The sequence below is a fragment of the Prionailurus viverrinus genome, chromosome D1, assembly GCF_022837055.1.
Source record: "Prionailurus viverrinus isolate Anna chromosome D1, UM_Priviv_1.0, whole genome shotgun sequence".
In the NCBI taxonomy this organism is placed as follows: domain Eukaryota; kingdom Metazoa; phylum Chordata; class Mammalia; order Carnivora; family Felidae; genus Prionailurus; species Prionailurus viverrinus.
The window spans coordinates 102,109,223-102,132,432 of NC_062570.1; positions in this window are offsets into that span (position 1 = coordinate 102,109,223).

The following is a 23,210-nucleotide window of genomic DNA, read 5'->3' on the forward strand; positions in this document are numbered from 1 at the left end:
CACAACCTGCCACATAATATTACCGGATAGATGTTTTTGTTGTGGTAAAATATGTATAACATAGAATGTACCATCTTAACCATATATAAATGCACGGTTCCGTGGCATTAAATCATTCACATTGTAGTATATCTACTACACAGGTTTTGCTTGTATTTTCTACACTGTGTAGAGTACTCAGCCCAGAATCTGGTACCTTGCAAGTAGTCAACCTTCAGCCTGCCCCTCCCCCTGCCGGGCCCCTCCCCTCCCTCAGCCTTTGACAAGTGTCCCATGCCTCAGAGATTTCAGTTAGCATTCTCCGGTGCGGTGTGAGGCAGGATGACAGGTCTCTCCAAGTGATCGTGGGCACGTGACTCCATAGCTCTCTGCCTCAGTTTCCTTCTCTATAAAATGGGGATGAGAGCAGCACCTACCAAAGAGGCTGTCACCTGAGCGAGGCTCTCGGCACAGCTCCAGCCCTGGCAAGCGCTCAGTAAAAGCCGGAGACGACTTTCATTATTTGGGGACCGCATCCTTCCTGGGAAGAGTACGCTGGCAGGGGTGCAGAGGAACTGGAGGCTGGCGCTGGCCCCAGACGGCTGCTCGCCCTTGCTCCCTCCAGGCCGCCTTGACGGAAGGCGCTCAGGGGAACAAGTGGCAGTGGGCGCTCAGGGGAACAAGTGACTGGGTTGCTAGGGGAACAAGTGACAGTGGGTGCTCAGGGGAACAACCTCACAGTGTTGTGAGGAGGAGGAGGGAGGCCTTCGGGGCCCACGGAGCGCTTTATTCCATAAAAAGCTTCGACTCAGGCTGTCATAGTGGCCTCGGATTTCTGTGTCTCTTCAGCTTCTATTTTGAGTGCAGAATTGGCGTGGGAATGTTTTCCTTGATTTCAAGCCCTAAGTAGTTGTTGGGGAACAGCTGTTTTGAAAGATCATCTTTGAGGCACTGAGATGCTGCTACAAAACAAATTTCCTGAACCAAGAAAGGCTTCCCTGTTCCATTTGCCTGATTTTACTTTTGTCCAGGTCTTTCCTCCTGCCGTTGCTTCTTCCCGAACCCTCTTTTTCTACCCTGACTCCTGCACTTGGGCTCCCGTCGAAATCCCCCTCGTTGCCTCGCTGCCACTTCTCCAGTGGAACTTTCTCTGGTTCCCGCAAAGTATCTCGCTGGGTGGGCTTAGCCCTGCCCTCTGACCTGGGTGTGGGTTGGTTCTGAAGCAGTCCCTCCCCACCTGGATCGCGGGTTCTGGAAGACTCCAGGGCCTTGTTTGAGTCATGACCCCTCCCGTGCTGCCATTGAGCAGGAAACTGGTGAACGTTTCTCTTTGTCAGCTCAACATCCAGACGGTCTACTCGTTCTGTTGGTGGAGGGAATCCTAAGGGGGTCGGTGGAAGGGTCCCACCTCTTGCACAGAAGCCAGAAGAGGGACAAGACATCCAAGCTCCTTGGCCTCTGTCTGGCGGAACACAGGGAAGCCCTTGGCCGGGGTTAGCATTGCTCACTCGGGTGCAAGGCTGATTCTCCAGCTTTCTGAACTAGCAGAGACCCCAGAAAATTCATTTCTGTTTAAGTTAATGAACGTTGTTTCCACGTTGTTTCCGTGGTTCATCGCCAGTAATTCTTACTAGTATAGCGCCACGAACAGAATGAAAACTTCAGGGATGTTGATAAACTTGAGGTTGCTGAAATCAATCCCCCGTGATGATTATCCGTCGTTTCTGCCTCCTCCACGTTCCGGTACCCCTTCTGACGCTAGCAGCCTGAGTTTCCATTTCCAAACCACTGTCTCCATTCTGGGTCCACGCGGTTCAAGGGGAGCTGACTCCAGCCACGGCTGCAGGGTGGGTAAGTCTGGCCAAAGCACCGCACCCTCTGGCTGCCGTGATTGGCTCAGAGATGGGCATGTGACCTCCTCCAGGCCAATAGATTCCGTCCCAGGACTTCTGCCAGAATGACTCAGAAGAGGCGTGTCTCTTTGCCAAGCCCCTAGGCTGGTGGCTTAGAAGACTGGAGTTCTCAGGGAGCGCCAGGAGGGTGAGTCGACACGAGGGCTCTTGAGGCTGAGTCCAGAGGAAAGCAAAGCTGAGAGATGAAGAGAAAGAAGTTCCTGATGACATTGGTTAAGGACCTGGATTGAACAGCATCTGAGTTGTAATAATAACAGCTGACATGTCTTAGATACTAGGTACCAGGCACTGGTGTCAGCATTTCACAAGTTGTCAACATTTTCTCAGGCTGCCATAACCCAGCTCTATGAACTGGGCGGTTGAAAACAACACGAATGTGTTGTCTCATAGTTCTGGAGGCTGAAGAGTCAGATTCAAGGTGTTGGCAGGGCCATGCTCTTGGCTACAGGCTGAATTAGGCCCCCCAATTTATATGTTGAATCTTTAACCCTCAGGAGAAAGGGCATATAGGGAAGTAGTTATGGGTAAATAAGATCATAGAGTTGGCCATTGGTTTGATAGTATTACTGTCCTTATAAGAAGAGACACAAGAGAGCTCTCTAGCTCTCTCTCTGCCACGTGAGAAGTTGGTCCCCTGCAAGCCAGGAAGAGAACTCGCACCAGAAACTGACCCTGCTGGACCCTGATCTGGAACTTCCAGCCTGCAATCTGCCAGAAAACGAATTTCTGTTGTTCTAGCTGCCCAGTCCACAGTATTTGACTCCGGCAGCCCAAGCAGACTGATATGCGACCTGTGACCTGAAGGAGAGATTCCTTCCTTGCCTCTTACAGGTTCTGGTAGCTCCAGGTGTTCCTTGTCTGGCAGCTGTGGCACATCCTGCCTCCAAGAACCCATGGTGCTCTCCTCCTGTGTCTGTGTCCCCGTGTCCCTTCTCCCCTCCTAGAAGGATAGCAGTCACATTGGATAAAGGGCCCACTCTACTCCGGTATGACCTCATCTTAATCGATTACATTTGCAAAGATCCTGTTTCCAAATAAGGTCACATTCTGATGTACTGAGGGTGAGCACTTCAATGTATCTTTTTTGGGCAGCATAATTCAACCCATAACACATGTGTTGATTTACCCAATCCCCACAACGAATCAATAAGTAGGCATGCATTTAGCATCATGGCCTCACCCACATGAGCGAAGTAAGGCCCAGAGAAGTTAGGTAACATGCTCAAGATCCTATGGTGAGTAAGGGTTTGAGCAGAGATCTTACATCAGACAAAGTGGTGGCAAAGCCTGCACATTTAGCTACTTCACAGTTTAGACCCGAGACATGATCCAGTCGATTCCCTAATTTGCTTAGGCCGGTTTGAATTGGGTTTCGGTGCCTTGTAATGATTCCTTCTTCCTAGCATTGGTCTCATCCTTTCCTGTGTCTAAGCTCTTACAGACATCTCAGCCTCAGGACTTCACTCAGACCTGCCCCTTTGGGGTCTATTTCAGGTTCTACAATTACTTCTTCCTCTTCCTTCCCCCTCCTTCCTCCCCATCAATACTCTGTGCATCAGATGCTAGCTCTCAGCTGGGTCAGAAGGAAGCCAAGGGAGTAAATCAATACAGAGTGAGGTTGATTTATAGATTGTAATTTTCCTAGAGGCTTTTAGCTTTTAGATGCAAGCTCTTAACCCATTGCCTATCTGGAAGTTCAGATCTTAAGATAAAAAGATGGCCTTCAGGTCAAAGGGAGTGAACTTTAGGGGCTGATGCTCTCTTTATTCCTTTAACAATTCCAAACAGATGCCATGTGTGGGAGTTTAGTTTGAGGGTCCTCCTGTTAGGGTATAGTTATTGATCTCTTTTGCAGAGTGGGGATGTGTATGTACCTTCGATCTTGTACATATGAAGATCGTTGCTTTAGTCGATTCAAGATTTTCTCTTTTTTCAGGTTAGGTCTCTTCCCCTTGGGATTGCCTTTACTTCATATCAATCTTTTAACCTTTCCTATAATTCAAACATAATTCAAATGTCTTATACATAGAGGATACATGTTTTCCCTGACAGGTATCATTCCAGTGATCAGCACACACACCAAATCAGAGTTAGATGTTTTTCTGTTGGAAATCTCAGCTTCTGGGAACAAGGGGTGAGTCTGATTTTTACCCCCTCTTAACTTCTTAACCATCTTAGCTAAAGCTGGTCTGGCATACTAGGTAAGGACACATGGAGCCAGAGGGACTTGGATTGGAATTTCCACTGTGGTATTTATTTGTCTATGGCCTGTAGGAAGATGAGCTGACTTAGCTCCTAGTCATAACGTGGACATTATACCATGTTGCAGAGTTGCTGAAAGGAATAAATGATATACTGATTATCAAGCTCTTAGTTCAACACATAATACATTTCAAAATGGTATTATTTTCTTATTTTTATCTTATACCCGTCTCTCAACAGAATAGACTGCCTTGCATACAGTTTAGCACTCAGCAAATGTGGAAATTCTATCAGCTTAATATAAAATTCCCAGGCCAGTCAGGACACTGAATTTCTAGATAATGGTGCCCTGAAGGGGAGAGCTATATCAAGTTCAGTTTCCACGAATGGATTTTGATTTCGTGGTGGCCTTGTGAATTGAGATAAGGCCTGGTCTTCTCTGTGGGTGTAGTACTTATAGCAGAGTCAGTAATGGGTGTCTTGGTGTATATAAAGTCACTTTGCTCTCTGGAATTGCTGATTGCAACTTGGAATTTAGGGAGCTGTTTATGTGCTTCTTTATTCATAGGGCAGCAATTCTTCTTCTGTCTGTTTGGATCGACTAAATTAAAGATGAATAATAAGTCCTAGCAGGAGCACCGGGAAAACTTATTTCATAGGATTATAAATATTTTACGAGAATTCAGGAAGAATGGGAATCTTGGGCAGCCTCTTCCAAACAGGGATGGAGAGTTTTCTATCCTGGCATGGGAAGGTCACCATCTTGAAAACATGGGCGTCCTGAGAAGAGGCTTGCGTTCTAGCTGTGACACTTACTAGTTGTCACATTTGTAATTGGGAGAAATTACTAAAGTTACTGGAAACTCAGGTTCCATATTCATTCATTCATTCCTTCAAAGTTACTGTGCACTAAATACTGTTCTAGGCTCCAGATAGATGGTAATAAGGCAAACAGGCAAGAATCTCTGTCTTCATCAAGCTCATAGTTTAATTCAAAACAAATATACATAGTAAATTATAGTAATTTTCCTCCTCTGAAGGAGGAAAATAAAAGGTGAGGACAGGAGTAAGGGAATGTGTGTATATGAGGGTGAATTTTAGGTGAGGTATACAGGACAAGCCTCAGTGAGAAGCCAACATTTGAGTAAAGACCTGGAGGAAGTGAGGGAGTGAGGACGACCAATATCTGGGAGAATTGCAGGCAGAGGGAATACAGCCAGAGTGAGGATCCAGGGGCAGAGGCAAGTTTGGCATTTTGGAAAAGTTGCAAGAGGCCAGGATGGCTGGAATGGAGTGAGGGACATGGGGTGGTTGGTGCTGGGGTTAAAGAGGTGATAGGGTCAGACTTGTAGCCCTGGAGCATGTGGTAAGGAGCTTGGCTTAGGACCCATTGGAGGGTCTTAAGCAGAGAGAGGGAGACAAGATCTGACTTGTTTTAGCATGCTCCTCTGGCTCCTGTGTGGGGAATAGCTTGTAGGAGGATACATACAGAAGCAGGGAGATAAGTTAGGCGATTATTACAAAGATACAGAAGGAGAGGTGATTGTAGCTTGGCTGAAATCAGGGTCATAGCAGAGGAAATGGTGGGAAGCAATAGAATTCAGGATATATCTTGAAGATATAGGCAAAAGAAGAGACTGTATCTGAGAGGATGTTCTGACATATTGAATGTGGGGAAAGATAAGAATTAAGGATGACCCCAGTGTGTTTTATCTGAGAAACTGGAAACATGGATCCACTGTTAAATGAGATCAGAAATGGTGCAGGAGGAACAGGTTTTAGAGGGACTATCTGGGGATTTGCAATATTTATGTTAAATTTGAAATATCCATTAGATACTCCAGTAGAGGTGTGGAGTAATTGTTGAGTATAATTACTCAAAAGGGGGAGAGAACTGGGTTAGACATATGAGTTTAGAAGTCATGGGCATCGATGGTATTAAATGGCATTAAAGCTACGAATGCCTATGGATGAAAATAGAGATTCAAGGACTGATCCCTAGGACTCTCTTTCACTTAGAGGTCAAGGACATATGGAGGAACTAGTGAAGCAGGTTGAACAGCTAGGGAGGTCAGAGAAAAACCAGGCAACTGGAGGCCAAGTGAAGAAAGTGTTTGAGGTATAAGAGAATCACCAACTGTGTTAAGTGCTAATGAAAGGTGAGGTAAGCTCAGGACTGAGGATTGAGCATTGCAATTAGCCACATGAAGTTACTGGTGATCTTGAGAAAAGCAGTTGTGACAAAAACTTGTTTGGAGTAGATTTAAGTGAGAATTGGAAGAAAAAATTTAGACACAGTGAGTTTAGACAACTCTTTTGGTGAGTTTTGCTGTAAAGAGAAGAAAAGGGATGGACCAGTAAGGATTTTGGGTGTGTGTGTGTTATATTAATATTGGGAGAAAGAGCAGCACATTTGGATGCTGATGGGAATGGTCCAGGAGAAAGGGGGAAGCTGAAGCTGTAAAAGAGGAAGGAGAAAATGCCAACAACGATGTTCATGACTAGGCAAGAAGAGATGGGATTTGGTGTGCAAATAGAGAGGTTAGCTTTAAATAGGAGCGTGAGCGTGGGAGGGATGGTAGGAGTAGATGGACAGAGAATCAGGCAGGCGGGTAAGATTTGGTCAAGAAAAATTGCAGAAGTTCTTTTTAATTTTCTGTGAAATAACCGGATTCTCTAGCTATGAGGAAGGATGGGGCAGTCATGTTAGAGGTTGGAGGAGAGAAGAGATGGGATGAAACAGTTGGCTAAGAGAGTGGATGGACTGAGGACACTCAGTGATTGCCAGATAGCAGCAGGGGCTTTGGGATGGTGAGAGGATAGAGTGGGACCAGCCAACATGGTAGCCTGTGTTTCTGTTAGTTGAATGGGTAACAGTGCAGAGGGTCCAGCAGGTTGGATTAGAACTATGCTTTAACCAAGTGAATATGACAAAGCAAGAGAGGGACAAAGGTGTTGAACTTGTGTTCCCAGAGGATTGCAATGTGATTGACCATGGAAGGTAAGCTAAAGAAGGAAGGACATGAGACATGAGACATAGTGAAAAAGTGGTAGGATAGAGTGACTTAGAGTGATTTATGATTAATACCTATTTTGGCAATTATTCTACTGTTGCCTGTGTACCCCACAAGACTGTAGGTTTCATGAGGACAATTACTATGTCTATTTCTTGCCAAACATTGTACCCTGGGCTTGGATCAGTGATTGACTCAAAAAAGCATTCAGTAATATTGAGTACATGAATGAATAGTAGCTTCTATTTATTGAATGGTTATAGGCACTTTGTAAACATTTATCTCTGCAAGTAACCCTATGATGTGGGTATTATTATATCCCCTTTTGTAAATAAGAAAATTAGCTCAGAATGACTATGGACTTTCCAAATCTCTAGCTGGCTGGAATCCAGATCCATTTGTCTGCAAAGTCTACAACCCTATTAGCAGTGTCTGAGTGCCTGCTATGTCCTTCTACAGTTAAAAATGCTTTCTCCTCTGGTAAGGAGCCGGCCATGGCCTCCCGACCTTGAGATTTGATCCCTCCCATCCCGCCCTTCGTGATGTCCCTTCTTCCCCCTCCAGCACTACTCATGATTTTAATATTGATTCTTCAGGATTGTTGCGAAGATCCCATTAACTTATGGATGTAAAAGTCCTTTTCAGATTTTTAATCTTCTGTATTAAGTAAAGAAACCACTTTGATTAGGATTTGTTCTTTACCACTTCAGGCTGTTTATTCCTTTAATCCCTCTATATCTCATCTTCCATTACTTCCCATTACCTCTTCTCCCTTTGCCACATGTTAACATCCACCCATTCTTTCCAGTTTAGAATGCGGGTGTAGCTTCTCCATAAAGATCCTAGGCCAGAGAAAGAAAGGCAGAGTGTGGGTTACGTTGTCTTGGCCAGGGGGAAAATGATCTGAAGTTTAAAAAGTCATGGGAATTCCTAGAGCAACACCGTAGACATTCCATTTGAAGATGATGGGATGTTATCTCCCATTGCAAGAGACAGTCTTTCCCAAGTGCAGGAAATGCTCTGACGTGGGAGGCTGATATTGGCAACTTTCCCCCTCTGAGGCTCAGTGCTCCTGGATTTGCCAGAAGGGGGCGCTCTGACTATCTGTACCTTCTGTGCCTTTGCTTCTCCGTGGTGTGTGTGGGTTAGGGCTGCTCAGGATTTTTCTGGAGGCTTGATCTGCAGGACCTTCTGGTAGGGTTGTGCAGCTGCGTCCTGAGCAAGAGTGCCCTGCTTGAGGGCATTCGTGGTGCCGACATCCAGCTTCCACTCTGCTTGCTGTGATCTGTCTGCTTTTTACTACTGAGTTTGTCCAGGGGAAGGGGCACCAGTTTATAATTGCGTAAGTGGGCCAGGTAGGCTAGTTCAGGATTGAAGCTCCTGTTTTCCTGATGTCCCATTCGGACATTTAAACTTGTGTGTCCGTGCGTGTTGTGCACGTGTACACACTGCTCATAACTTTACCTTTGAGAATTCATATCAAATAACGTGATGCCTTTTTTTTTTTTTTTTTCCAACAGTGATCTGACCCTTCCAGAATTTCAGATGCAATGTTCGCTGGCAAATTTCTGCATATTTTGTTTGGTCTTTGCTCCCCCAACCCACCCCCCACTGATGATGCAAAATCACCATTGGGTGTTCATGATGTGTTTTCTGTCTCTTTAAATTTTATGCATGCTTTTTTAAAGAGCATTAATTTTTGTTTGTTTGTTTTAGGACCACTTAACTAAAATACAAAATTGCCTTATACTATGGAACATTTCTTTTCAAATTTTTGTTTAAATTCTAGTTAGTTAACGTACAGTGCAATATTGGTTTCCGGAGTAGAATTCAATGATTCATCACTTACATACAACACAAAGGGCTCATTATTATAAGGGCCCCCCCTTAATTTCTATCACCCATCTAGCCCATCCCCTAGCCAACTCCTTCCAGCAAACCTCAGTTTGTTCTCTATCATTAAGAGGCTTTTAAGGTTTGTTTCCCTGTCTCTTTTTCCCTCTCTAATGTTCATCTGTGTGTTTTTTTCTTAAATTCCACACATGAATGAAATTATGTGCTGTCTTTCTCTGACTGACTTATTTTGCTGAGTATTACACTCTCTAGCTCCATCCATGTTATTGCAAACTGCAAGATTGTGTCCCTGTTGATGGCCGAGTAATATTCCATTGTATATATATACCCCTTCTTCTTTATCCACTCATTAGTTAATGGATATTTGAGCTCTCTCCATAGTTTGGCTTTAGTTGATAATAAAGCTATAAAATCAGGATGCAGGTGCTCCTTTGAATCTGTATTTTAGTATCCTTTGGATAAATACCTAGTAGTACAATTGCTGGATCATAAGGTAGTTCTATTTTTAATGTTTTGAGGAACCTCCGCCCTGTTTTCTAGAGTGGCTATACCACTTTGCATTCCCATCAACAGTGCAAGAGGGTTCCCCTTTCTCCACGTCTCTGCCAACCCTGGTTGTTTCTTGTGTTGTTCATATTAGCCATTCTGACAGATGTGAGGCGGTATCTCATCATGGATTTGATTTGCAGTTCCATGACGATGGATGATATTGAGCCTATTTTCATGTGTCCTGTAGCCATCTGGATGTCTCCTTTGGAAAATTGTCTATTCACGCCTTCTGCCCCTTTCTTCACTGGATTATTTGTTTCTTGGGTGTTGAATTTGCTAAGTTCTTTATACATTTTGGATATTAACCTTTTATTAAGTATGTCATTTGCAAATATCTTCTCCCATTCCATAGGCCGCCTTTTGGTTTTGTTGATTGTTTCCTTCGCCGTGCAGAAGCTTTTTATCTTGCTTAAGTCCCAATAGTTCATTTTTTGCCTTTGTTTCCCTTGCCTCCAGTGATATGTCTAGTAGAAGTTGCTCTGGTCAAGGTCAGAGTGGTTGCTACCTCTGTTCTCTAGGATTTTGATGGTCCTATCTTACATCTAGGTCTTTCATCCATTTTGAATTTAGTTTTGTGTATGGTGTAAGAAAGTGCTCCAGTTCCATTCTTTTGCATGTCACTATCCAGTTTTCCCAACATCATTTGTTGAAGAGATTGGCTTTTTCCATTCCATTTCTTTCCTGCTTTGTCAAAGATTGGTTGACGATATAGTTATAGGTCCATTTATGGATTTTCTATTCTGTTCCATTGATCTATGTGTCTGTTTTTGTGCCAGTACCATACTGTCTTCATGACTACAGCTTTGTAATACAGACTGAAGTCCGGAATTGCGAGGCTTCCCGCTCTGCTTTTCTTTTTCAGGATTGCTTTGGCTATTCGGGGTCTTTTGTGGTTCCATAAAAATTTTAGAATTGTTTCTTCTAGCTCTGCAAAAAATGCTGCTGGTATTTTGATAGGGATTGCATTAAATGTGTAGATTACTTTGGGTACCCTAGATATTTTAGCAATGTTTGTTCTTCCAATTTGTGAGCATGGAATTTTTTTCCCATTTCTTCACCTCCTCGTCGGTTTCTTTTTTAAGTGTTCTATAGTTTTCAGAGTACATATCTTTTACCTCTTTGGTTAGGTTTATTTTTAAGTATCTTACTGTTTTGGTGCAATTGTAAATTGGGTCAATTCATTGATTTCTTTTTCTGCTTCTTCATTATTGGTGGATAGCAATGGAACCAATTTCTTAATGTTGATTTTATATCCTGCAACTTTGCTTAATTCATGTATTAGTTCTAGAAATTTTTTGGTGGTCTTTTGGGTTTTCTACATAAAGTGTCATGTTGTCTGCAAATAATGAAAGTTTGACTTCTTCTTTGTCAATTTGGATGTGTTTTATTTCTTTTTGTTGTCTGATTGATTAGGCTAAGACTTCCAGTACTGTGTTAAATAGTAACAGTGGGAGTGGACATCCCTGTCTTATTCCTGACCATAGGGGAAAAGTTTTTCATTTTTTTCCCATTGAGGATGCTATTAGTTGTGGGCCTTTCATATATGGCCTTTATGATGGTGAGGTATGTTTCTTCTGTCCCTAATTTGTTGAGGGTTTTTATCAAGAACAGATGCTGTATTTTGTCAAACGCTTTTTCTGTATCTATTGACAGGATCATATGGCTCTTATTCTTTCTTTTATTAATGTGGCACATGACACTGATTGATTTGTAAATATTGAACCAGCCCTATAGCCGAGGAATAACCCCCACTTGATTGTAGTGGCAATTCTTTTAAGAATTTGGAAGTTTTCGGGGCGCCTGGGTGGCGCAGTCGGTTAAGCGTCCGACCTCAGCCAGGTCACGATCTCACGGTCCGTGAGTTCGAGCCCCGCGTCAGCCTCTGGGCTGATGGCTCAGAGCCTGGAGCCTGTTTCCGATTCTGTGTCTCCCTCTCTCTCTGTCCCTCCCCCATTCATGCTCTGTCTCTCTCTGTCCCAAAAATAAATAAATGTTGAAAAAAAATTTAAAAAAAGAATTTGGAAGTTTTCCTTTAATTTCTTTTTTTTTTTTTTTTTGGAACAATTTGAGAAAATTAGGTATTAACTCTTCTTTAAATGTCTGGTAGCAAATCCTGGGAAGGCGTCTGGCCCTGGCCTTGTGTTTTTGACAGATTCTTGATTACTGATTCAATTTCTTTGCTGATTAGAGGTCTGATCAAATTTTATATTTCTTCCTGTTTCAGTTTTGATTGTTTGTATGTTTCTGGGAACTTTTCCATTTCTTCAAGATTGCCCAGTTTGTTGACATACAATTTTTTCATAGTATTCTCTTATAATTGTTTTTCTGCAGTGTTGGTTGTGATCTCTCCTCTTTCATTTGTAATTTTTTTTTTAATTTGGGTCCTTTCTTTTTTCTTTTTGATAAGTATGGATGGGGGGGTCTATCAATTGTATTAATTCTTTCAAGGAAACAGATCTTACTTTCACTGATCTCTTCTACAGTTTTTGTTTGTTTGTTTGTTTGTATATCCTCTATTTATGCTCTAATCTTTAGTATTTCCCTTCTGCTGCCTTCACTATTCCTATTTTAGCTCTTTTAGGTATAAGGTGTGGTTGTGTATTTGAGACTTTTCTTGATTCTTGATGTAGGCCTGTATTGCAGTACACCTCCCTCTTGGGAGTGGCTTTGTTGCATCCCTAGAAGCTAGAAAAAAAAATAAAAATAAATAATAAATAATAAAAGAATTTAAAAAAATGAAAATGGAAGCTAGATCCTATTTTCCGTTGAGCTGAAGCTTTTGACACTCGATGATCAGTATATGCGGTGCATGCAAGGGTTCTTTGCTGGTCTTCTGGGGGTTTATGCTGCCCTGTTGCGTTGAATCTCAGGCCAACTTGCCCTAGTGGAGATACACCTGCATGGCGCAGGGGGTTTGGGGCTTGGTGTAAGTAGCTCCTGTCTCCACTTGGTGGCACTCTTCAACTCACTGAGGTTGGTCCGTGCTCATGCTTGTGGGGAGAGGGGAATGGCATTGCCCAACTCTCTCATCCCTGGAGCAGAGAGTTCACACCCTCCACTCTTCAGGAAGCCCTCACAGAAAATAAACAATCACCCTTCCTGTGTCCTCAGATTTCTTCAGATTCGTGTCTTCACCCTGTCTACATCTGAGCTGTCCACCTGCCAGGAAGCATAATATTCCTGTTTGTTTTTGGTTTTGTTTTTGTTTTTGTAATCTCAGGCATGAGGCTGGATTTCAAAACCAAAATTTAGGGATTTGCACATCACAGACCCACACTGATCCTCTGTGGCAAGGTTCCCCGCCCTTTTGCCATTTGCTCAGTTGCCCCAGGAAAGTGCATGACCATGCAGCTGTTGTCCCCATTCCTATGCTTCGGAATAGTGTGGCATGTTGATGCCAATTCTGTCCCCAGAGAGGCAATGCCACAACTCCAAAATGCACTCCAAGCAGGGGAAATGTTTCTCCCCATGGGACCCTGGGAATCATCAGACCATAGGACCCACTCCTGTGTCTCTACTCTTCTTCCCCACCAGAGCACTACTAAACTGGCAAGGCATGAACCAAGCAATGGTGCAGACTTCTAAAACCAGATTTTGCACTCTGCTGCTTATAATAATTTGCAGTAGCCTCCATAAGCATGTTCCTTCCCCTCCACAGCACCTGCGTTTCTTATCTCCTCCAAATCAAATCTCCGCAACTACTACTTTCCACAAGGCGGTCGTTTATCCTCTTGTAGATATACAGTTTTGTTCTCTCAGTCCTCAGATGGATTTATTGGGTGTAGAGAATGATTTGATGTTTATCTAGCTGTGTTTGAGGGAGGAGGCAAGCTTTAGGTTCCCCTGTTCCCCTACCATCTTAACTCCCTTTAACATGTTTTTAAATTGTGCCCTCCCATTCAGTATATTGCATGACCATTTTGTGGTTTTGTTTGTTTGGTTGGTTGGTTGGTTTTGTTTGTTTTGTATTTTTGCAAAACGGAAGTTGTCATGCATGCTTTGTAATACAAAAATTGTATAATGTTATAAATCTCATTCTTTTAATTTTATTCGGCATGATCTTTCTAAGATATGACTATTTTTAATTTTTCAACTGCTTTGCATCCCTCCCTGATTCTCTTTGGCCCTTGTGTTTCCATGGCTTATCAAAGTAAAGTGCAGTTGCATTGCTCCCTTCTCTGGGAAGACTTACTTCCTTCTACCAATGTTAGTCTCCCTCTTCTGGACTCCCATAGTATTTCAAAACTTCTGTTGCAGTAACTAGGATTTCATTTTGCAATTCAAAGAATCTTCTTATCTGTTTGTGTTGAGATGCTCCACAGAGGAGACCGACATATACATTTGTGCAATTCTAGCAGCTAGCGTAGCTTTTACAACATATATTTTCAACAAATGTCCGTTCAGTGAATGAATGATCAATCTAATCGCTAACGTTTACTGAGTGTGAACTACGTGTTAGACACTGTACCGAGTGTTTCATGTCTATTGAACTAATTCTATCCTCACAACAGCCTATGATTTAGGAACTACTAGGGACTATTATTAACATTATTTTACTATTTATTAACATTATAATAGAGAGAAAAACTGAGACATAGAATGTTCAAGTAACTTTGAAATTCATGTAACTTATTGGAGTGCCTGGGTGGCTCAGTCGGTTAAGCAACCGACTTCGGCCTGGTTTGTGAGTTCGAGCCCCGTGTCGGGCTTTGTGCTGACAGCTCAGAGCCTGGAGCCTGCTTCTGATTCTGTGTCTCCCTCTCTTTCTGCCCCTCCCCTGTTCATGCTCTGTCTCTTAATAATAAATAAACGTTAAAAAAATTAAACAAGGGGCGCCTGGGTGGCTCAGTCGGTTAAGCGTCCGACTTCAGCCAGGTCACGATCTCGCGGTCCGTGAGTTCGAGCCCCGCGTCAGGCTCTGGGCTGATGGCTCAGAGCCTGGAGCCTGTTTCCGATTCTGTGTCTCCCTCTCTCTCTGCCCCTCCCCCGTTCATGCTCTGTCTCTCTCTGTCCCAAAAATAAATAAACGTTGAAAAAAAAATTAAACAAAAAAAATTAAACAAAAAAAGAAATTCATGTAACTTGTAAAATTTAAATTTATAATTTGAATTTCTTAACCTTCAGGGTTGAGTCAAAGTGGGGACTCCTCCTAAGGCATGGACCCCCTGCTTTTCAGCAACTGAAGCCACTTACCCAAGATGGTCATGCTGGGGCTTATGGAAGAACATTATGAACTGGTGAAAAGATTGTTTAAAACAGCTAATGACCCCAAATGATCTCTTGAGAGTCCATGAGGTTCATAAGTTTTCACCCACTAGCTGTTTTAGGGTATTTGCATGGAATTTGTTCCTCTTCTCATAGTCCAGGCTGCTTAATATGAATGTATATATATATCTAAACTAAGAGTGCAGTCTCTGGAATTGAAATTAAAACCCCGGTTCCATCACTTAGTTACGTGGCTTGAATAAACCTGTTCAAAACTTCTCTGAGTCACATAACATGAAAATAGATATTACTGGTTTTTCATAATTTGAAAATGGGGATTATTTTGTTAAAGGTCAATGAGATAATGTATTCCAGTTAGAAAGCTGTCCATATTATTATATTTTATCACCATTTATTCATTAATATTTATAGAATACCTACTGTCTAAGGCTCTATATCAGATGTTGAAAGGTCATAGAAATGCACTGTAGTTTAGCTACCTTATAAAAGATAGTGAGCATCTTAGAGGTAAGTAAATAATTTAGATAGGAAGTGGTAAATAGTATAAAATATTTATTGCTACAAAGAAAGCCCTGTGGGTATTCAGTGGAAAAAAGGAATTACCTCCAGGGGTAGAAGTTGGCAGTAAACATGTGCTAAACTGGGAAAACTTCAGGGAGAGACTGACTCTTAAAGTAGCAGTGTGATTTGGGCATAAAAAGATATGTTGTTTCATATGGTATATGTAATATGTTATATATACTGATTAACTGTATATGGCTTCTTGGCTTTGAAGAAGTTACTGCCATGTTATGAGAGGAATTGTGGAGAAGGCCACACAGAAAAGACTGTGGGTAGCCTTTAAAAGCTGGAAGCAACCTCTGGCTGATGGCCAAGAGGAAGGCAGGAATCTCAGTCTTAATACTGCAAGGAGATGAGATCTGCCAATAACATTGGGGAGCTTAGATGTGATCCATCCCTAGCTGAGTCTCCAGATGACACAACAGGTTCTGGGCCAGGTAGTAGGGCTGGTGGGGATGCCATTCTCCAGCAGGAACTCACCCAAGTACACGTCTGCACTCCGGGTAGAAAGACACGTCCTCAAATGGGAAGGTCGTGAATCGTGAATCGTAGATGCGCAGTAAGAAGGAAGCGGATTCACTGCCGCTGCATCATTTGCCTCCAGCTTTTCCAACTCCTCTTCTCAATTGAGGTGCCTCCCGCGCGAGGCCCATACCCCTGAACCCCTCCTTGTCGGTTCCCCATTGCCCCTCTCCCGCCAACGCCCCACTTTTTCTCCCAAATCTCTCACCCCACCCCCCACTCTGTGACTTCCCCAGCCACTTTCCTCATGCTGCTGTTACCCATCCTCCTTTTCCCCAACTCCCCAACCCCCCCATCATCCCATATGACTCCCCCTCCTGCATCCTGACTGGGGCAGCTTCTGCATAGGGGCCCAGTGGCACCCACCTTGCTCCCACCATTTTTGACAGCCCTGGACCATCTTAATTTTATCTTTTATATTAGTCTCGTCTTCTTTATGAAATTGTCAACTCACTGGGGGCAGAACAATGGCATGCCCATATTCCATGTGACCGCAGCACCTGGTAACTACAGTACCGGCTGTCCACAGTTAGGTGTTGGATTGGATTCAGTTATCTCTGAAGTGGGCATCAGACATCCTTCTCCAAATATTACTCCACTGGATACCGCTGAAGGCTTTGACCTCGGAAATTCCAGCCAGACCCCGACCACGCACCCTCTGCAGGACCACTGTGTGATGTGGTGGGTGGCTTCAAGAGGAAAAAAGCAGTCCTTCAAGAAAAGTATTTATCCAGCACCAGCTCTGGGCGCGAGATAGAACAGTGGACAAGTCTGTCAAAAATCTGCTCTCAAGGACCCGGTGTCATTTTCCAGTTCTCCTTCCACTTTATAAATGACAAAGACATAAATTCACTCATTGCTTTGGGAAGCACTGTTCCAGCCTTCTGTATTAAAACTTATTTTCCAGCGAGATGAGATGACCAGTAAATAAGATAATTTCAGATGGTGTAAAGATTATGAAGGAAAGAAAACTGTTTAGGGAATCTAGGCAATGGTGGTGGGGGGGGGGGGTGGTGTGGAAAGGCACATGGATTCTGTGCCTAAACTGGAGTGGATAGAAGGTGACCAGAATGATGAATAGGTACCTTTAGTGCAAACATCTGGGAGATTCCCGGTAGGTAGGACATCAAGTTCAAAGGTGCTAATAGAAGAGGAGAGGAAGCAAGAGAACAGTCAGGAAGCTAATGCAGTGACTCCTGAGAGCTGACCGGTGCCAGGCCTGGTTCTGATCATTTTAACATGCATTGTATTTTTAAAACCTCAAATACATTCATCCTTTATCAATAAAGGAGATTCTCTCTAGGAAGAGGCAAGCTCATGATCACATGTTGGTTAGTAGCTGTGTAACTTTTAAGAACCCTAGTTTGGGACTCTGGTGACTGCACCCCTCTGGCTAGAAGCCCCCCCCCCCCCACTGTGGCTTAGGACAGCCTCCCTCCTTCCCTCCTCAGCTCTGCCTGGTCATGCCCCCATTAAATCATGTGTCGGAACACCAATTCTTTAGTGTAAGCCAATGTTTGCATTTGTCCCCATAAGAAAGGGACCCAAATTGTTCTTGTGCAACTTTTTCCAACTCCTTGAGCAGAGTTCCAAATTACAGGCTTTAATAAATCCAGCTAGTTAGGCATTTTTTGGTCCTCACACTGAACAGAAAGCACGAGTATGACAGTTGGATTCTGAGCAGCAATTATTAAGAATGTTTATAATGCTCGTCATGAGCAACAGTAAGATCATTTACGGTTTTTCATTATTAGGTAGCAACATTTTGTGACTTTGGTCGTTGTGCTTAATTGGGAAATTTTGTTGGTAACGTTGAAATATTCAAGCTCAAATTATCCAAAGGTTGGAGTTTACATTTTATTTTGGATAGGACATTTGTCTTTTGCAAATAAACTACTTACTTAGTACATTGGAGAGACCTTAAAAGGTATGGAAAATTACTACCCACCACCCCACTCACCCACCTCCATTTTGGGCCAAATGAGGGGTGTGTGTCCTGGGAGAAGGGGTGGGGACCAAGGAGAGGGAGTTGGTAGGAGTTAGGTAGAGAGTAGTGGCTATTTACCAACTGACATGGCAGTGTCTCGAACTTTTAATAAATGATACAGCTAAAGGGGCTGTTTCCCATTTCTGTCTGCAAGAATAGCAATGAAATCCAGACTTGTCCCTTGAGGTGGTATAGACCAGGACTTTCCAGCTCATGTGTTCCAGCCCATATGAGGTCATCCTCATATGCCAATATATTGATCCCCTCACCTCTCAGTTCAGCTGCCTGGGGCCCAGAGAACAGAGTCCAGGGTGGGCCCTCTTGGGCAGTGAGCATCCTATCCATTTACCCTGGTGTTTTAGATGAACATTTTAATTTTGTGTCTGTGCCATTGCAGAAAAAACTTTGGGTGGTATGCAAATAGTAAATCCTTATGTCTACTTTTTATAAGTGTTGACAAACTTGGAAACATTAGCAAAATCTTTCTTTTAGAATAAGGGAAACATGTTCAGGGCACATTCTTCAGCTTGGATATATCGTTTCTTCTTGAGATGAGCCAAACTCAACTTTGCAAACTGAACAAAGTTCCACAAAATGAAACAGGCTTTCCTCTCTGATGCCTTCTCTCGGTATTGAACTTGTTTCCTAGCTGCTCCCCTAACCTTTCTTCTTTCCCACCTTCTGCCTCTGACATTCCCTTGTATTTCTCACGAGGACCCAGTGTACGTCTTTTTTTTTTTTTTTTTTTTTTTTTGCAGCGGGGGGGGGGGGGTTGTTCTGGCCTGTATTTGTCCCCACAGCTCAGCTGAAAATATCCTTAAGACTCTCTGCCAAATCAAGTCTCTCCCTCTACTCTTTTTTCTCAGAGACTTCTCTGAAGACCATGTCCAAGTTGGCATCTTTTGCCCTTATGTCCCTTCCAAGGTCCAAAGGGTGTTCTCTACAATTACCTGCTAGCCATTCACACTTAGATTTTCCTTCAGTAGCATAAACTCAAGATGTTTAAAGCAGTCCTTCACTTTTGCTTCTCTTCTACTTGTCAGCCCTTGGCTAATGTCACCACCTGCAACGTGAACTTTTGGTTGTCTAGATTCCCTAATGTTTAATTATGTGACATGTCCCATCGATCCAGCCTCTACAATGTGTCCCATTCATTCCTTTCCATTTCATTATTTATCCCACCAGCTGAATACACATTCTATCTCCCACCCAGGTTTTTGAATTAGTCACCTCACTGGTCTCCCTTCCTCCATGCCACTCATCTTCCAATCTTCCCTTTGTGTGGTTCCAGAAGGGTCTTTCCAGCTCATAGTTTCCCTGTGGACCCACGTAGTCTACTAAACCAAGCATATATTTTCCAGCCTGGCATTTTAGATTTTGTTTCAATGTGAACTCAGTTTAATTTCACAGGCATACCTACCATAGCTCTAATTAATTATTCATGAAAAGATTTACTAACACCCACTCAATGCCAAACAATGGGCGGGTCAGTAATAAAATGATGAGTGTAGTGGGTGTACAGGCAGGAATAAGTTGTATCCATAAGGTGCACAGGGGATCAGAACTTATCAAGAGAGACTTAACCCGGTCAATTAAGTCTGGGAAAATGTCCCAGAGAGAACCATGCCTGTACAAATAACAGGAAATTATTTTTGAATGCTGTAGAAAAGCCAAGACAAACTAGACCCATTAAAAGTGAAGTTGAAGTGTAAGTGAGGGAAAAAGCTGGTGCACTAGTTCAGACTCACACACCTCTTCTCTGTTTTTTAAACAGTAGCTCGCTCCTACCTCAGGGACTTTGCACTTGCTTCTAATGATTTTGCTCATCAGAATCTCATGGCAGGCTCCTTCATGTTCTTCTCAAATTCACCTGCCCCTGACCGCCTTATCTAAACTAGTCCCCTATTTATCGTTCTCTCTTACAACACCCTGTTTATGTACTTTGTGGGTAATCATCTTGCTTTTTCTTCATTTTACTTGTTTATTGACTGTCTTCTCCAGTAGGAATGTAAAATTCAAAAGACCAGTCTACCCACTCTTGATCACATCACCTCTCCAACGCCTGACACATGGTAGGTGCTCAATAAGTATTGCTAAATGAAAGCGAGTGATGAAAATAAATGTATATGAATAAGTGAAAAACAAAGAAAAATAAATGTGTGCATGGTGTTTATTGTTTTGAGTTAATAATTTTGCAGAAAGTTACATGCATTATATTCCCTTATAGGAAAATTCCCTTAAAATCCCTTCAATGGTGAAGCTGTTCCACAATGGTCACCGATTCTTTACTGAAGAAGAGGAATGTACTTTGTGGTTTGCATAATCTGAAGCTTATTTTTCGAAGTAAATTCCTTGAAATTTCCTTTGAAGCACATGCAAAAATCAGATGGACTAATAGACAGATAGGTAGACGATAGGAATGAAATGAGGTGAGTTTTATAAAATGTTAATGTTGATAGATACTCAGATGTTCACTGTAAGATTCTCTCCAACATCTCTATTTGTAAAATTCCATAAACACTGTTGGGAAAGAAAAAGTACCTGAATATATTCCTGCCATCATGAGGTTTTATATTCGATCTTTTATACTTTCTGCATCTTTAAAGTTGATGATTAGCATGGAAATAGTCAAGAGAGTCCTTTATAATGTCCTGATGAAACAACAAATGGTATACTTATATCTGGTATGATTTTCCTTTTTTTTAAGTTTATATATCTATTTATTTATTTATTGTGAGAGAGAGCACACATGTATGGGTGCACACGTGAGTGAGTGAGGGAGTGAGTGAGAGAATCCCAGGAGGCACCACACTGTCAGCACAGAGCCCAACACAAGGGTCGATCTCACAACCATAAGATCATGACCTGAGCCAAAATGAAGAGTCAGACGCTTAACTGACTGAGCCACTGAGGCGCCCCTGGTAGGATTTTCAACAGTGAGGCTTGTGCTGTCACCCAGTTAATCAGAGGTTGGCATAAGTAGAACCTCTGGCTCTCTGCTATCCCTCCAGCCTGAGATCTGGCAATTTTGGCTGGTCCCAGGGGATTTAACAGCCAAATGTGGAAAGTGCCTCAAGGGTGTTACTTGTCACAACAGGAGAAATCATTTTCTGTCTTGTGACTCATAAGCTTCTCACTTGGTGAAAGGTGCCACTGTCATTATAAAAATGATTAAGTGTCTGTCCATCTTGTGTTTCTGTGTGACTCTATGGGCCTCTTGCTTCTGGTGGGTCTGGGATTGGAGGAACCTCATTATAACATAATAGCAATAATAAGCATCAGAATGGGTGTTCTCAGCTTATGAAACTCTTCCGTTTGCCTTACTCCTTTGTCCCAGTCACGCTATGATATGGACGGGCCAGCTAATACTAGGCACACCTGTTACACAGATTGAGGTAGGAGGGTATAAATGACCTGGCCAATTTCGCTGTAGGGTGTTAAGGAGCTGAAATTAGGGTCTGGGTTCTGACTTCTATTCCAGTCACCCTTACTTAATGCCCAACTGATAGTGCGTGCAAGTTCTCACTGCCTCATTTTACCAAGAAGAATGGTGCTTTTGAGGAAATAGGGTTTCAGGGAAGACCATATGAAGACAGCCACAGGGAAGACGAATTTTCCTTTGGCTGAATTCATGTTAAATCACCACAGAATCTCAAATCCGTTTCTTCATCCTGTTCCTCTACAGCTGATGCAGTGTCTATCATTTCTGAAAGCTTACATCTCAGCTTGCCCACTCCCAAGTGAAATTTTTTATGAGCAGGATACTCTTTTAGGACTGGTGAGTAGAAGTGAGTCAATAGGAATCTTTCTTCCTTCCTTCCTTCCTTCCTTCCTTCGTTTCTTTTTCTCTCTGTATATTTTACTTTCTTTCTTCAATGTTTATTTATTTTTGAGAGAGAGAGAGAGCGAGAGAGAGAGTGTGAGCAGGGGAGGGGCATAGAGAGAGGGAGACACAGCAGGTTCCAGACTCTGAGCTGTCAGCACAGAGCCCGATGTGGGGCTCAGACTCACAAACTGTGACATCATGACCTGAGCCAAAGTTGGATGCTTAACCGACTGAGCCACCCAGGCACCTTACCAGGAATCCTTTCTGAGTTGGTGCTGTGCCTGTCATATGCTCCTCTGGCCTTCCCTTCCCCGGGGCACCTGTTCCTGCTGAGGTGAAAAGATAACTATCTTAATGCTTATTCCATCACCTCCTGGCAAGTGATTGAAATTATTCCAGAAATGTCCACTGTCAGTATCTACTAATGTCACTTAATTCCCCTTTGCTTTGAATTCCTTGACTTGGAAATTAATGAAGGTTGACTATGGAGTCAGGCATCGCTGGGTCTGAAACTACTCCAGCCACGTCCTATCTATAACATCAGGCAAGTTGTTTGGCCTGCCTAAGCCCCAAGTTTTTCTTCTATAAAGTGAGATTAATTATAGGACTTGCCCCAAGGGGCTATTATGAAGATTAAATGGAATAATGTCTACAAAGGGGGTAGCTCAGTACTTACTGCTTAGTAGATGTTCTTATGTTTTGATGATAATTTTAATAATTCATGTTAGAATATAGAAATGCTTTTCATATATATGACATTTTTTTCCTTTCTATCAAATTAGAAAGAATTACATTCACATACTTGTCTTCCTCCTTTGCCTCCCTCTCTTCCTCCCTCCCTCCCTTCCTTCCACACATCTTTGTTATGCGTCTCCAACAGATCAGACACTCCCTACTCTCATGGATATTGCAGGCTGGGGTAGAAGACAAACAACTTAATGAATCACACAAACGAATGTACAATTTTACCTGTAGTAATTGTTACAGAGTGTATAACAATAGGCCTTGACTTACAATAGGCCTTTAGTATGGAGGCTGCCCTGAGATCAGCAGGTGAGTGGCAGGTAACCAGGAGAGAAGAAGTGAGGGCAGGGAGGGTGACAGAGGGGTTCAGACACTGGGCTTAGGGGCAAAGACCCTGTAGCAGAGCAAATGTCATGACTGGAAGAAGCCACTGGGGCCGAAGCAGAGGGAACAAGGGCCAGTCTGGTACAAGGTAGGGGAGGGCAATGGGGAGGGGCCAATGCAGGCAAAGTCTGTTGGCCATCTGAGGGTTGGCTCTTTATTCCAAGAGCCATGAAAACCCATTGAACAGTTTCAAGTAAGGCTGTAACTCAATTCTCAGGAGTCATTTAGTTTAAAGACGCAGAAGTCTGGCCCGGCAAGCCACCTTCATTCAAGCGGCCATAGAGCAGAGAGGACAGAAATGAAATACCCTGAGGACTGACCATCTAGATTTTCCCTCAGTGCTCAGTGTTGTGGGAAGCTGTGAATGTGACAGACCTTCGTTCTCCTCCAAGAGGCTTGTTGAACAGGTAATAAAATGTAGTCACATTCCTCACCAAGTGCAAATACCT